The sequence below is a fragment of the Coturnix japonica genome, chromosome 4, assembly GCF_054131305.1.
Source record: "Coturnix japonica strain WE chromosome 4, WE-NBRP24, whole genome shotgun sequence".
Classification (NCBI taxonomy): domain Eukaryota; kingdom Metazoa; phylum Chordata; class Aves; order Galliformes; family Phasianidae; genus Coturnix; species Coturnix japonica.
In genome coordinates this window covers 44,658,936-44,672,536 of record NC_140666.1, presented here as the reverse complement: position 1 = coordinate 44,672,536, position 13,601 = coordinate 44,658,936, and the positions used below count along the sequence as shown (strand labels likewise).

The following is a 13,601-nucleotide window of genomic DNA, read 5'->3' as shown; positions in this document are numbered from 1 at the left end:
ATAAGTGTCAGCCACTGAAGGGAGAGCATTTTTGAGACTTGGGCTGTTTCCTGCAGAGTGGTGTAGAGCTGAGATTTCCTTTATTAGCTGGGTAAGTTGGAGTCTTTTTGTAAGTGAATTTTGATCTACTTGTGAACGGTTTACCTGCTATTGCTAAGAACTTGTCAGTAGTGATTTTTTTTGCTTCTTCATAAGCAGAACTTTAGGAGTGTCTTGTTTCTGATTGACTGCGCAATATCATTTAGTTGCCACAGTCTTCTATGTGAAGAAACATTTGGAGTTGCTGTTTCTGATTTTGCACATTCTTGTGAATCAGTCTATTCTTAGAAGTTATGTTGATGATGATAATACATGGTATCTTGTGGCTTTCAGCAAGTTTTGTGTCAAGTGCTTATAGTATGACTGTGCTGGTATTTTGCCAGGCTCTTGGTAAGACCTGTTTATTAGAAGTCTTGTTACAGAATACGGATTGTTTTCAGGCAGGTCACAAATCTTAGTCATAGTTCAGTGGATCAACCAGCATTTTGTTGTCTGAGTTAGCCTTTTTATGGCTGGTTTCCAAAGTGCTAGGCTGGAGTACATGTTTGGAAGTAGAAGTAGGAGAGCTAGGAAACAGGGAGGTTAAGAAGTGTGGGACATGCAGTCCTCTGGCTCACTTCTTGGTTTTGTCCCTTGTGTTTAACAGCAAACAAACTGTTATGAAATTCATATTATTGCTTGAAGAAAGAAAGGTTTTCTATCTGGTCTGGAATGTAGTGAGCCTGTTATCTTTGCTGTCATCTTCAAGAGAAGCAGTTGATGAGAAATGTGCTGAGTATGAGTAGTAGGAGATAGCAGCTGCTTTACTTCAGCTAAGAGAATACAAGTGACCAACTATGATAAATCCAGTTTTCTTTCTATTTAGAATTATTGATCATGAATCAGCCTGTATTAAACATGGCCTCTCAGAAACCTATCATTTTATAGACCAAAGTGTTTCTTCAAAGAAGTAGATGTTAGATCTAGTAATATGCATATATTCATAGCATTAGGGTATAGAGGATATTGGGATATAAGTTGTCTGCTGAAGACTGTGGAGAGTGCTTGAATGCTTTTATATATATATGTGTGTGTGCAAAACAGCTCATGATTGGAGAAATCCATAGGAAAGCATTAGTAAGATCTATTATAAACATTAATTACATTAACATTCATGAACTATCAAAGGCAATAATGTATTATTGTCTGTATTTTGCTGAATGTCTTTAAAAGACCAGCTTTTCCCTCACTGTAGTATTATTTCCGTCATGTATGTATTAGTTTCATCACATGTTGTTTTCTTCTAAATAATATTTAAAACAGCTTACCTGCAGCAGCTATGGGTTGTTTTTGTGTTTTGGTGTTTGGTTGTGTTTTGTTGCTGTTGTCGTTGCTGTATTTGCTGTTGTTTTTCGTTATCTGTCAGGTATATTGATTAGGAAAGGAATATATCACTTATGTCTCTCAAACAGGTATTTGAGAAAAATGTTCATCTCTTAAAGGTATTTACCAATACCTCCATAAGAGACTATGAAATAAAATAGCAAAGAAGGTCTTAACGTTTATTCTATTACTCTAGAATGCTCAGTAAATCTCTTCTTCCTTGTAACATGCCATCATTTTCTGCTCTATTTTCTCTGCAGTAGACTTCTTTACAATAATTAATTATATCATGTAATGCTTATGTTAGTTTCTGTCCTCTGATAACTGTAGTATTTGCAATGCTGAAATACCATTTTTGCATTTTTGTCTGTTCTGTATCCATAGGGGAATTAAGCCTTTTATTATTTTCTCTCTAATCCTTCATAGAGAAGTCTGTTTTTGTTATTTTCTTAGTTATTTGTATTTCTTATTTCACCCATTAACAAAAAGTTCCACCTTGTTCTCTAGAATGTAAACTTATTTGGTGAATTTTAGGTTTTTCATACCTGAGTTATAAGCTGACATGTTTATTTTTCAGACCAGTTTTATAAACTTGTTTTCTTTCCTCTAATTTATAAATGGAATTTAATTAATTATTTATACATTATTTCCCTATAGAGTCATAGCAGACTATTTGATGGTTCTCAGCAAATCGTTCCACAAGCAGAGTTCTCTCAGGCAGCTCATGGTAGTTAGCCCACCTAGTTTTTAAGCTCTCCTGAGCCTTGACACATTGAAAGCCAGCCTATGTATTGTATCACTCAGTGAATTGTGATTTACTCTGATGCATTGTACAAGTCCATTCATGTGTTTTTGTGAGTTTGTGTTGTTTTGCCTATTGCATCTGCAGTAAGATTGCGCGTTAATAATATGACAGGAGCCTACTAATACTGTTGGTCTTCATTCAACCAGGCTAATATTTGTAGGGTCCACATAACATTTCAGCATTTGCCCAGTATTTCAGGCAGGCTTATGCACACTGAAAGTTCTTTCATATTGCAAAGTTAAGTGAAAGACAGAGAATTGTGTCCTTTACATTGTTACCAATAATGTCCTATTACTTTTTATTTTTGCTTGTATGTCAACTGTTAGGTCATGGCTGGAATCGGTGACAGAGCATCTGGTGAAGGGGTGTAGCCAGCTCTGGGAGCACAGGTGGAAGCAATTCGCGTGTATGATGAGAAAGGGTGAACCCTGGCTCCATCTCTCCCTAACCTCATTTGGGGGCTGGCAGCTGCAGGTGAAGGATCTGATCTCTACTTAGACTTTGCCTTCTTTGGAGTGTAGAGTGAGCCCTGATCCTTGGAAAGGAGTAAATGATTTCATGTTAATTACTGGATTGTGACCTCTGTCTTTCTTGGGTGACCTGAAACTTGTTTAAAGCTGTTTTCTGCTATTGTGTATTGGTGATCCAGGCAGGCGTTCCTACTGAAGATAATATAAGTTCTGAGATGTCTTTGTTAAAGGGTCTAGCAGGTTCATTTGGATGGGGGAAATCTGTTTCCCTGGAAAAGGAGTTACCTGGGCACATACTGGGACTCTAAGGCTCTCCATGGCAGTACCTGGCTTCTACAGTAGAAAGATAGGGCCTGTTAAGGCATGGGGAGAGTGTCAGCACCTCTCCAACCCAAATAATAGTGTTTCTAGAGGGCCTAGGGAAGGATATTTTGATGTAAGAAGACTATGTGCAGCATCCGCCTTAGTTTGGTTTCTGTTTATTCTGCTTAAATAGCTTGGAACAGTGTCTTGATCAATATCAACTATTATGTGAGCAAGTTAAACAGCTAGAACATAAGATTGCTGTATTGATGAGTAAACCTACCCAAGCTAGTGCAGTACAACTAGTCATAGCCTTGTCTGCTACAGATGTAGGGAACTCTTATGGCTGTGATATTATTGAAAAGGAGAATTTTAAAAATCTGAACTAGAGACTCTGGAACCAAACCCTTCAGAAATACAACCATTAGTCACTCAAACTAAATAAATCCAAAATTAAGTTCCTCCCTACTGCCAAATTAGACGTGTAACCTGGGACTGGTTTGGTTGTGGTTTTTGACAGTGTCTGTGTTCCATTCATGCCTCAGCTGGGTTCTGGTCTTGGGTCTTGCATGGAACAGAAGGAAGGTATATTTTGAAAAGCCATTACTGACTGCATACTCTGTTTTGAGGGCAGTAGAGTCTACAGAAACAACAGAGGTGGTAGTAAAAAGAATGCTACCTATTCAAGGGTGAGTGAAAAAATCTATCATATACTCCTAAGGCAGTGTGCCTAGATAGGTGTGCCTATCTAGGACAGTGGAGTCACTTGTTATCTTCTCTATCAAAAGAAGAGACTGCTGTCAATTGACCAGAGAGGAGTCCTGTTAAGAAAGGGAAAATACCCTATCCCTGAAGATGCACTGATGGTTCCAGAAAAGGAAATCCTAGTAAAGGGTGAGCAATTGCATGCTCTCCCTTAACTCAGGCAGTCTGTTTCAGAGGTGGGGATGGACAGGGTAGCTATTGGACTGAACTAAGAGCAGTGTGGTTGATTATAACCCAGAAACCAGGTGATGGTGTGTTGTGCATCTGCATGTATAGCTGGGTGGTCTACTGAGAGCCAATGTTTTAGGTTATGCAGTGAGCCAGTCAGGATCAGACTCTCTGTACCCAACCAATCTAGGTAGATACATGTGGTTGACTACCTGGAACATAATTAGGTATAGAACAACATACACCTACCATTTGGCAGAAGTAGCAGGGGTTCTTGTGTCAGTGAATCATCTTGTTCTTCAGTGATGTGTAATGTTGGACTTTCTGAAAATATTTTGCAAGAGAATCCAGAATTATATATAACCAAAAATTGTGGAGTCTTTGTCACATTATGGAATAATACCAGTATTATGGCAAATTGTATCTACATCAGAACTGTAATTGTGAACAGACTGGAAAGGGCAGCTTGACTGATATGCTCAGTCATTGGTTCATGCTGTGAAGAGGTGGAATGTATGGGAACTGCTAGGTCACCAGCCTGAAACAGTGATTGAGCAGCTGGTGAAGGAATATAGCCAGCCCTGGGAGCGCAGGTGGAAGCAATTCACCTGTGTGACTGGAAGGGGTGGACCCTGGCTCCATCTCTTCCTAGCCTCATTTAAGGGCTGGCAGCCACAGGGGAAGGACCTGAGCTATACTTAGTTTGCCTTCTTTGGAGGGTAGACTGTGCCCTGATTCTTGGACAGGGATAATTGATTTCCTCTTAATTAATCAATTGTGACCACAACCTTTCTTGGGTGATCTGAAACTTGTTTAAAGCTGCTTTATCTTTATCACCTATCCTTATATTGCTAAAGAATTAGTTTTATATGTATGACATACTGTCTTCTAGACTCTAATTAAAACTTATTTTTGTTCCTTAGGTGGAATGACTACTCTGCTGAGATGAGCTCTTAATTAATGCACAGAGATCCTGAAAGTCCCACCTCTCACCAGTAATGATTGACATCCAAGGATACATAAGTTACACTAATTGAGCTTTCTATTTCTACATTTTTCTGCAGCCAACTCATCAGAAAAGGTAGGTGAACAAACCAGCGTAAAATAAGATATTTGCTGTCATCTGTATTTTTCTGAGGGGAAAATCTTGCAGAGCTAGTGTACATTTATTACCATGGGTGTCAACTCCTTTCTTCAGTATTTATGTTTCCTTTAACATGAAAATTACTATTTATTATTATTATTCAGTCACATGCACCTGAATAATCACACAATATGCACTACTGAAAAGAAAATATGCTTTTCTAATTATCAAAGAGCACTAAGGATCCCAAATAGCATTGCATGGGAACATATGCCTTATGAATCAAAATCATTTGGTATTAAAACAAGGTATTTAGCTGTTTCTGAGTAGCGTTTTATCTGTGAATGTTTTCTTAATTTTGACCTATAATTTGAAGCACAGTTCGCGTAGTGTTAGGCAATCATTTTTTTCCATAGGTTTCAATATAGTACTTTATTTATAGAAATTTACCTTAATTTAAATATATTATTGTGGAATTAGTGACATAGTGAAGTCACTGAATACTGATTGAGATGAAGTCCAGTGAAATTAAAAGACACTAATAAGAAAACAATTGATTGAGAGGAACCAAGAAAAGGTGATAGTGTATATCTGAGCATATTTGGCAGAGGAATTCAATTGCAAATGTGACATATGAAGTATTAGAAGTAGTCACAGAGAAAAGCTAGAAAGAAGGCTAAACATATGTCTGTACAAGGATTTCTCTAGGGTTTAAACAGTAATCCAGGGTATAATGGTAATTTATTCTGTTTTGGGACTTAGCTTTTAGCTGATTTGTTGTTGGAGTGTCTAGATAACTTTCAAACAGTCTAAAATTATTCCTTAATTATAATATACATTTCTGATTACAGTAAATAGTGAAAGTTGAGGCCTTGAAATAGGCATCAGACTTTTAAGTCCAGATTCATTGTTTCTATTTTGCATTTACTTTGTATCTATTCTGTTTTCTGTGAATTTAATGTGTTAAATGTGTGTAAAACATTTTAAATAATCTCTCTGAAATATGTTTAAGATTCTGTGAGCAAGCCTACAGTTTAGTTGATGTGTTAGAAGAATTACGCCTCCTTGGCAAATAACCATATTGGGTAAGATTATATACTTATTGATGTATCTTTAACTATGGAGTGGAAACAGTTATATCTGTTTCCATCTAGATGAAAAGTGAATAGATTTATGGGAGGGGTTGTAATATAAACAGCTATGTATGTGTTGCTTGGAGACCGTGTAACTTTTGAAATGTTTGAAGCTTGGCCTGCACAGAACACTATGAGGGATAATTTAAATCTATACTTACCACAGTGAAAAAATCAATACCTGCCCACCAAACTCCTAAAATCTTTGAAACCGGGTAGTTTTGATGTGGAGAGTGAAGACCTATGTTGAAGAGAGTGGGTTTTGTTTTAGTTTGGATTTTTGTTGTTGTTGTGTTTGGTTTTTATTATGTTGTAGTAACCAGGTGCAGTTGCCTGCTGCTGCTTCTGAAAAAGAGTGCCAGAGAAGCATGAGATATAAAGTTGTTCCTAGACTGGTGTGTGTTCAAAAACTGCTGGCAACATCGTGCACAGTCCCAGTAGAAACTCCTGGCTGATCTGTTTCTTCTTTAAATCTTTTCATCCCTTGTTTAAGGTCTGATTAGACCATGAATTGTCCAGGACAAAGTGTTTTGGTGGAGCACAAAGTGAATTATTTTTCAAGTGAGGAAATCCAGAAAAAAGCTACATGGAGAGGGTTTGTAAATAAGTCTGTGTACCACAATTTGCCCTCAGAAGTCAGGTTGCTCTTCCTTGTCCAGTTGCTTCCCTTGGCTTTCACACATAGGATGAGCAATGTACTCCCTTCTCAACCCTTCCAGAAAACTTTACTCTGATCTGTTCCTCAGAGGAATGGCTCTATTTGCAACCAGCATATCCCCTTATTACGCATTTTGTGGCATCGTTCTGCTCACTTTTTGTTCTTCCTCTCCATTTTCTGTTTTACTGTCTCAATAAGATTTTTTTTTTTCCTCATTTACCTACATAGTTGATATGAGGGAAAGAGCTTACCTTCTAGAGGATCCCATATGATCTAAAATGCAGTAGTAATAAAAAGACAACACTTTGCTTTCACTAGTCCTTCTTAAATGAAGTTATCTGTAGTAATATACACTACTTATTCAGCTTTGTTGGCAATCTTTGTATATCCACCTGTCAGCCTAGAAAATACCCCAGGATGCTCTGGGGCCCAGTGACGTTTCTTGAATCTTTTTGCTTCTGGGTCAAACTCCAAGAGGGGAGCTTGGAAGAAAGCAAAGTGTTGCTGGGATTCTCCAGTCTGCATGTGCTGGAGTTGAGCAAAGAAAAGATTGTTTGATCTTTCAGTAACAAAGGGATATCTTACAGTAGGCATCAGCCATTTCTCCCTTACAGATTTCACCCTTCTTTGTTGTACTTAAAGCTATTTGCTGTCCACCTGCAGCACAAAGGCTATAGAGAAGGGAATTGAAAGGAAAGCTAAAACCGGAATTCAATAGGGCAGGTGCTGGACCAAAAGAAGTCCTAATAAAGGAGTACCCTCAGTTTTCCAGTGCCCTCTTTTTCTTCAAGATTTTGAAAATATCTATTTCTTACAAAAGTCTACATAAGAAAACAAGCTGGCAATATGGTAGCAGAGTGACTTAGACCAGACATAAAGATATGAATTCGAAAGGAATCAACATTTAAATACAGAGTTAGAGGTACAGAAAAAGAATTAGATATTTTGTGTCAATGCCAACAGTGTCACTAATTGATGAGTAATCCTTGGTCCTTAGAACATGGTTAGGCTAATACCTATGGGAAGTTTGCTCTAAATTAACCCTTGTTGTAACATAATTCTTGGGACAAAGTAATCTGGAAGAATATGTGCTCTAATATGTTACTTGGAGTGAGTACAGTTGTTTAAAACCCTAGCAGTTTATGAACAAAATATATGAGCTTTTTATGGAGAGTGGAGTTGATGTTTAGGTGTGGAGTCACAAAACTAGAGGTGGACTACTTTATGCTTCTGTATGATGTCATACAGCCGCTAACCAGTTAGGCTCTAACTTCATTATCATGTTTCCAGAACTTGTCTGTTTTTTGTATGTACCAAATGTGTCAGGGTGCTGTAATTTTCATTAAGCTTTATCTGTCCAGGTATTTATTACTAGAAAACGTGTTCAGAGTATTGACAACTGTTTTAAACTGTAGCTAAATGTATCTTGTAGTGATCAAAAAGAATACTTCTAGCTATAGTACTTGCTTTAAAGATAGTAATAAATGTCAAATTGAAGACAGCAACTATAGTGATGATCATAGAGTCATTTTGGTTGGGAGGGACCTTAGAGACCCTCCAATTCTGTCCCCTTTTCTGTGGGCAAGGACCACTCTCACTGGACCAGGTTGCTCAATGTCCCATCTAATGCCTCCAATATATACCTCTTGCTTATATGACTGAATTAGACATTGGCGGTAGGCTTTACATTTTGAAGTGCTGCGACAATAAATGATTCTCAGGATTACATTGTAGAGCCTGCTCTCCTTTGGCTTTTGGAACAAGTGAAATAACAGAGCATCAGTCAAGTTAATAAAGTGCACCTTTATTACATATTCTACATCTGTACATACGCTGCCAGCATATGGTCAAAGACTGCATCTGTTTCAGTTCTATCACAGTCACTTCATAGACATAGCAGAGAGTTCTAGGGACAGACCAGTCACCTTGCAGATGTACAGAGTTTGGTGCAACCTTAATAAATTGTACCTTTATGTTATAGGAAACTTGTAGTACATCTATCAGGTACACTGTATATGACTTCTGCCTTAGTCCTTCTTAAAATGTGTTTCCTTTGTCTTAATAAGTCCATGTTGTTGTTTTTTTTTTTTTCCCCACACAATTCCAGAATTCTGTGGTTGCCTATTTTAATTTTGAACTCTACTTGCCAAAAGTAAAGGAATATTAATAGCCAAAATGGCTGTGTTTTATCTTGCTCTCTCAGTCAGTGTGGAGGCATTAATAGAATAAAATAAATAAATAAATAATAAAATAATTATATTGTAAGCTGGAATGTTGAAGCATTTTCTTACATGTTTTATATGTTTTTATATAAACATATGTTTATATGTCTTTATAGCTGGTAACAAGTTTTGTATTTCATTTGGTGGACTTCCACGTCATGTAAGTTAATACGATTTTACATTAACTATTACTAAACAGGAACTTCACTTAATAGTCTGGTATGCTTTTACAAATTATTAATTGCTGTCTGTATTATTGTGTTTTAACCTGAGAAACATCGAATAGTGAGAGATCCTAGTAAATGAATGAGTTCTGAAAAACATCTGAGTTGGTTAATGTTTAGAGCAGGGTGTTTAACTGCTGTATTGCAACAACTGCTGCTCAATTTGTTTTAAGTCCTGTTTTGTTTGTTGTGGTTTTTGTTTTTAGTTTCACCTTATAATTTAACAAGAAGAATATAAATTTACCACTTCGCTAAGTAGTATAACAAATACATAAGCAGCCAATTAATCAGATCTGAATCCCAGTAGTCATGCAAGGAGTGACTGCTAAAGTAAAATGACACACACACACACAAAACAGCAGTTTGTTAAAGGTAGAGCTTTAACAAAAAATGCAATTAAGTACTTGTTCTGTGCATGTTTTTCACACTTAACAGATAAAGGAAGAATTATATGCATTTGTCCTGATAATTTTCAGGGCATGTACGGAAAAGAATAGATACTAAACACTAAAGTATGTTAGGTGGGATAATAATCTATTATGGTAACAGTCAAATTGCTTGTCATGTCATGAAGGGCTATGCTTTAATTAAGCAATAAGGCATGACAGGGTGTGAATTACAATGTAATAATTCTCATCTAGTTTGTTGTTAGGCAAGAGGCCAAAGGCCTAGTGCCACTAAATGCTGCAGGAATGAATTGATAAGCTGTAATTTAAACAGTGCTATATCATATTACAATAATTGTGAAAATATTACATTCCAAAAGTAGAAAAAGTTGCAAATTATATTTTTTTTTCTGAATGTAACGATTCCCATATTAAAATATTTTGTTGCAAGCTTGTTAAGGAGAAGAGAGATTTTTCTATTTATTATTGTGCTTAAATGACAAATTCCAAATATGATTGTTTTGGGGAGATCTGAAGGATGCTATTATGTTTTCTGAAATAAACAGGAGACCTGCAGGCTTGAGGAATTTGGAACAAATTTTCTCTAAAATCTTTCTTTTCACTGGACAGAATTAATGTGCAGTAATTAAAGTCAAAGCTTTGTGAAACTCCTCTTTCCTGGAAGCCTTGCACTTACTGGAGGCTTTGTTATTATCTCTTTACATTTTGAAAGCATAATTTTTCTTTCTATTCTTCCTTATTGGCACCTTTCCTGTAGACACATCATTTATAAAGCCCTTCAAATTCATCTTAGACCAATTGTTGAAAAAACATATTGCATTTTCTATGATTTTTTTTTTTCCCCTTAAATATCAAAGGAGAATTCAATAGGAGGGGGACAAAAACACAAGAATGTGAGAGCTGCTGTTATATTTCTTTGCTACAAAGCATAAAATCACTAATACTGTGAATGGTGACAATGTTAAAAACAAGAAGTTGTGAATTCTGGTATTCTGCATTTTCATTGCTTCTTTGATATATGTGTATGTGTTATCTGTGGGCCAGTGTCATAAGAGGCATTACTGTCAAAGCAGCACTTGCATACATGATGGCAGAGGTGGATGATACAGACGTAGAGATTGAATGTTCCCAGCAGTATTTTATTACATTTTATTACCACGTGGCAGATGGAAGCAGAGGGGGCAGCCTGACAAAGCGGTGTCTGAAGTGGAAGTGTGGGTGAAGTAAAAGTGTGTCACTGAATTCCTTTATGTGGGGAAACAAAAAATGGCACCCACCAACATTCACTGAGGCTTGCTGTATATTTCTGGAAACCAAACACTGGATGTGAGAACAGTGAGTGGTGTATTTCAGCAATGATGGTAGCGAGTCGCCTTCTCTGATATAGGTTTATACAAGAGTGGCATGCAGGCTCTTATTCATTGCTGGTGAAAATACCCTGCCAAGGGTGGTGACTCTGAAAAATAGTATTTTTCATAGAGAAAATTCTCAGCTACAATAGTGCTGTTATTTGTCTGTTAAGTTTCTGTGGAAATAAATAGGAGGCATTACTTTCAGATAAATCAACATTTCTGTTAATAAGATATATTCATATGTTATATATACCTACAGTTTATCTTACAAAGGTTGCTATATATAATAAAAATTAGGGTACCAAAACTACATAGTTAACTTTCCTAAAGCATGATGTTTATCTCTACTAAGAAATCATACAGTATAGTTCTCTTTGCAGAGTTATCTCAACTTACATGTCTAGATCAATGTTCAACATACTCCACACCTTAACTGAGATGTGTACAGTTTCCTTTTTGATAGAAATTAGAAGTGTCATCCGTTGATACATTTATATTTTATTAGCCAGGACAAGGTGTTCTGAATGAAAGTTCTGTTATAGGGTTCTAGAGGACTAGTTTAAAATACTGAGTTATTTCATGTTTTTTCCATTGCTTTTGTGGTGATGTAAACCAGTTTCATTTTCATGTTCAATATAAAGAAGACTATTGTCTAATTTACTACTGAAAATCAGATATGGGATCAATTTGCATATTGTTTTTTCTCTGCTTAGTTGATTGAATTTTATTTTCCCCAAGTAAAATCATAATTTTCTTGTTGACTTAATCACACTACAGTTATTATGCTTCTCTAGTATAGTAGTATTGACTGTGGTTATATTAATGAATAATGTTTAATACTTATATCATTTATTCTGTACAACAGCGTAACATCTGGTGTAGTAGTAATAATAGTTCTCATGTAAGAAGAGTTACTGTTTAGGTCAGTACATGAACAAAGGGATTTTCTTCTGTAACACTTGAAGCAAATTTTCCTTCAAAGGATTCTTTGTACCCTAAGAAGTCCATCATGTAACAGAGTTCACAGGGGGAAACAATTGGTTTAATTTCCACAACAGTTAAGTAGCTTCCTCTTCATTCTAAGCACAGTTCATTTAAAATAAAACGTATTGCACTTCTGCTATGGTTTGACACAGTCAGCTTAGGAATTTGCGTTTGATTTCATAGTGATTAAGAGGGCATTTCAACTTGTTGGCTTTCGGGAAACGCTGGTCTTTAATCTGAAACTGCAGCTTGGATAGGTGTTCACACTAGATTACTCACCATTAAAACATTTCTTATGCCTGTAGCTCTATCAGATTGTTTGATGTTTTTACTTGTTCCATTTTTTTATAATAAACAAATTTGTGTAAGTACTGCATAACTTTTGGGAAGAAAAAGAAAGTGACAAGCTATTGAGGGCAAAAGATAATAAACTGCCAGTTGTGGCTCCTCAGTTTTTCAAAATAGAAGTGCTTTTGAGATTTGATTAGCAATGACATATTACACGACAAAAGAAGAAAAAGGATTTAGAAATGGAAACTAAAAATAGTTGCGTAGTAATTTAATAACCTGGCAGATTTTATTCCATCTGTTAGGAAGAGTTTGAAAGCCATTTCCTGCTGCCACTCACACTGCTGAAGCTTCAGAGTTCAGAGACGGAATCAAATACCTGATGTGAAAATCTGCTATTATGATTCATATCCAAAGATTCATATCAATATCCTTGCCTAGAATATTGCACAGGGTTATTTAAAAAAGATGAAGTGAAGCTAAAAGTTCTGGATTATTATCTCTATTATTGTTGATATCACATCTTGGGGTGAAAAACTGGCCGAAAATATTCTTCCCTTGTGATTTAAAAGAAAAAAAAATAATAAAAAAATAGGGTGTCTGGTATTCAGATTCCTTGAGCTTATTTTAAGGGTGACAGGACGGTATTATTTTGATCTGTCCTTTGATGTCATCTGTAGCTGAGAAGCAGACTGGGGGAAGGCAGAGCGTTGCCTCAAATTAGGTGGACAGAAGGTGTGGAGGGGAGCATGTGGTGTAACCTTTATTTGAGGAAGTGACCTTCCTTCTCACCTTAAATTAGTACTGACTTGTGCTGTGTTCAAACAGTGGATTAGGTGGAACAACTCACATGTATCTGCTTGTACCCAGTTAGGTAGCTAGAATCTTCGTTATTCCTAGATGATATTTCACAATTGTCTGATAGAGAACAAGATGACGTTTGTCCTTACTAACAGAAAATTTGTTAAGCTCCTGGTGATGTAAATCTAAATGACAGTATCATATGGCAAAGCTGCTCTGTACTTGGGAAGCAAGAATGTAGATGGAATTGGACATGGTTGAGTGGTAGAATGTACCTTTAGTGCTATAAATCCTAGGAAATAGAGATGTCTCCTTAGCATTTGGTCATTCAGGAACAGAATTCCAAAAGAACACTGAAACTTCACTGTCAACTTGACAGTGTTTGTTTTTTCTAAACTAACCAGAAGAAACCCAGATAAGTGTATATCTATCTAAAAATGTACAACTAATCCAGCTGTTAGATTAATTTTTCATGAAAAATAAAATGGTTATGTAATGTACTTGCTATCCATTCTCACATACTCAGATGCTTTTTG

At 36.3% G+C, this 13,601-nt stretch overlaps 1 protein-coding gene across 20 annotated transcripts in view; it reads left to right on the top strand.

The window, feature by feature from the left end:
* The window catches only part of TENM3 (teneurin transmembrane protein 3), a 770,347-nt gene that overhangs the window by 192,724 nt on the left and 564,022 nt on the right, over positions 1-13,601 (top strand). For all 20 annotated transcript variants that reach the window (XM_085545060.1, XM_085545048.1, XM_085545077.1 and 17 more), the window contains one exon: positions 4,836-4,993. The gene's annotated coding sequence lies outside the window, so the exon portion shown is untranslated. The remainder of the gene's footprint in view (positions 1-4,835; positions 4,994-13,601) is intronic.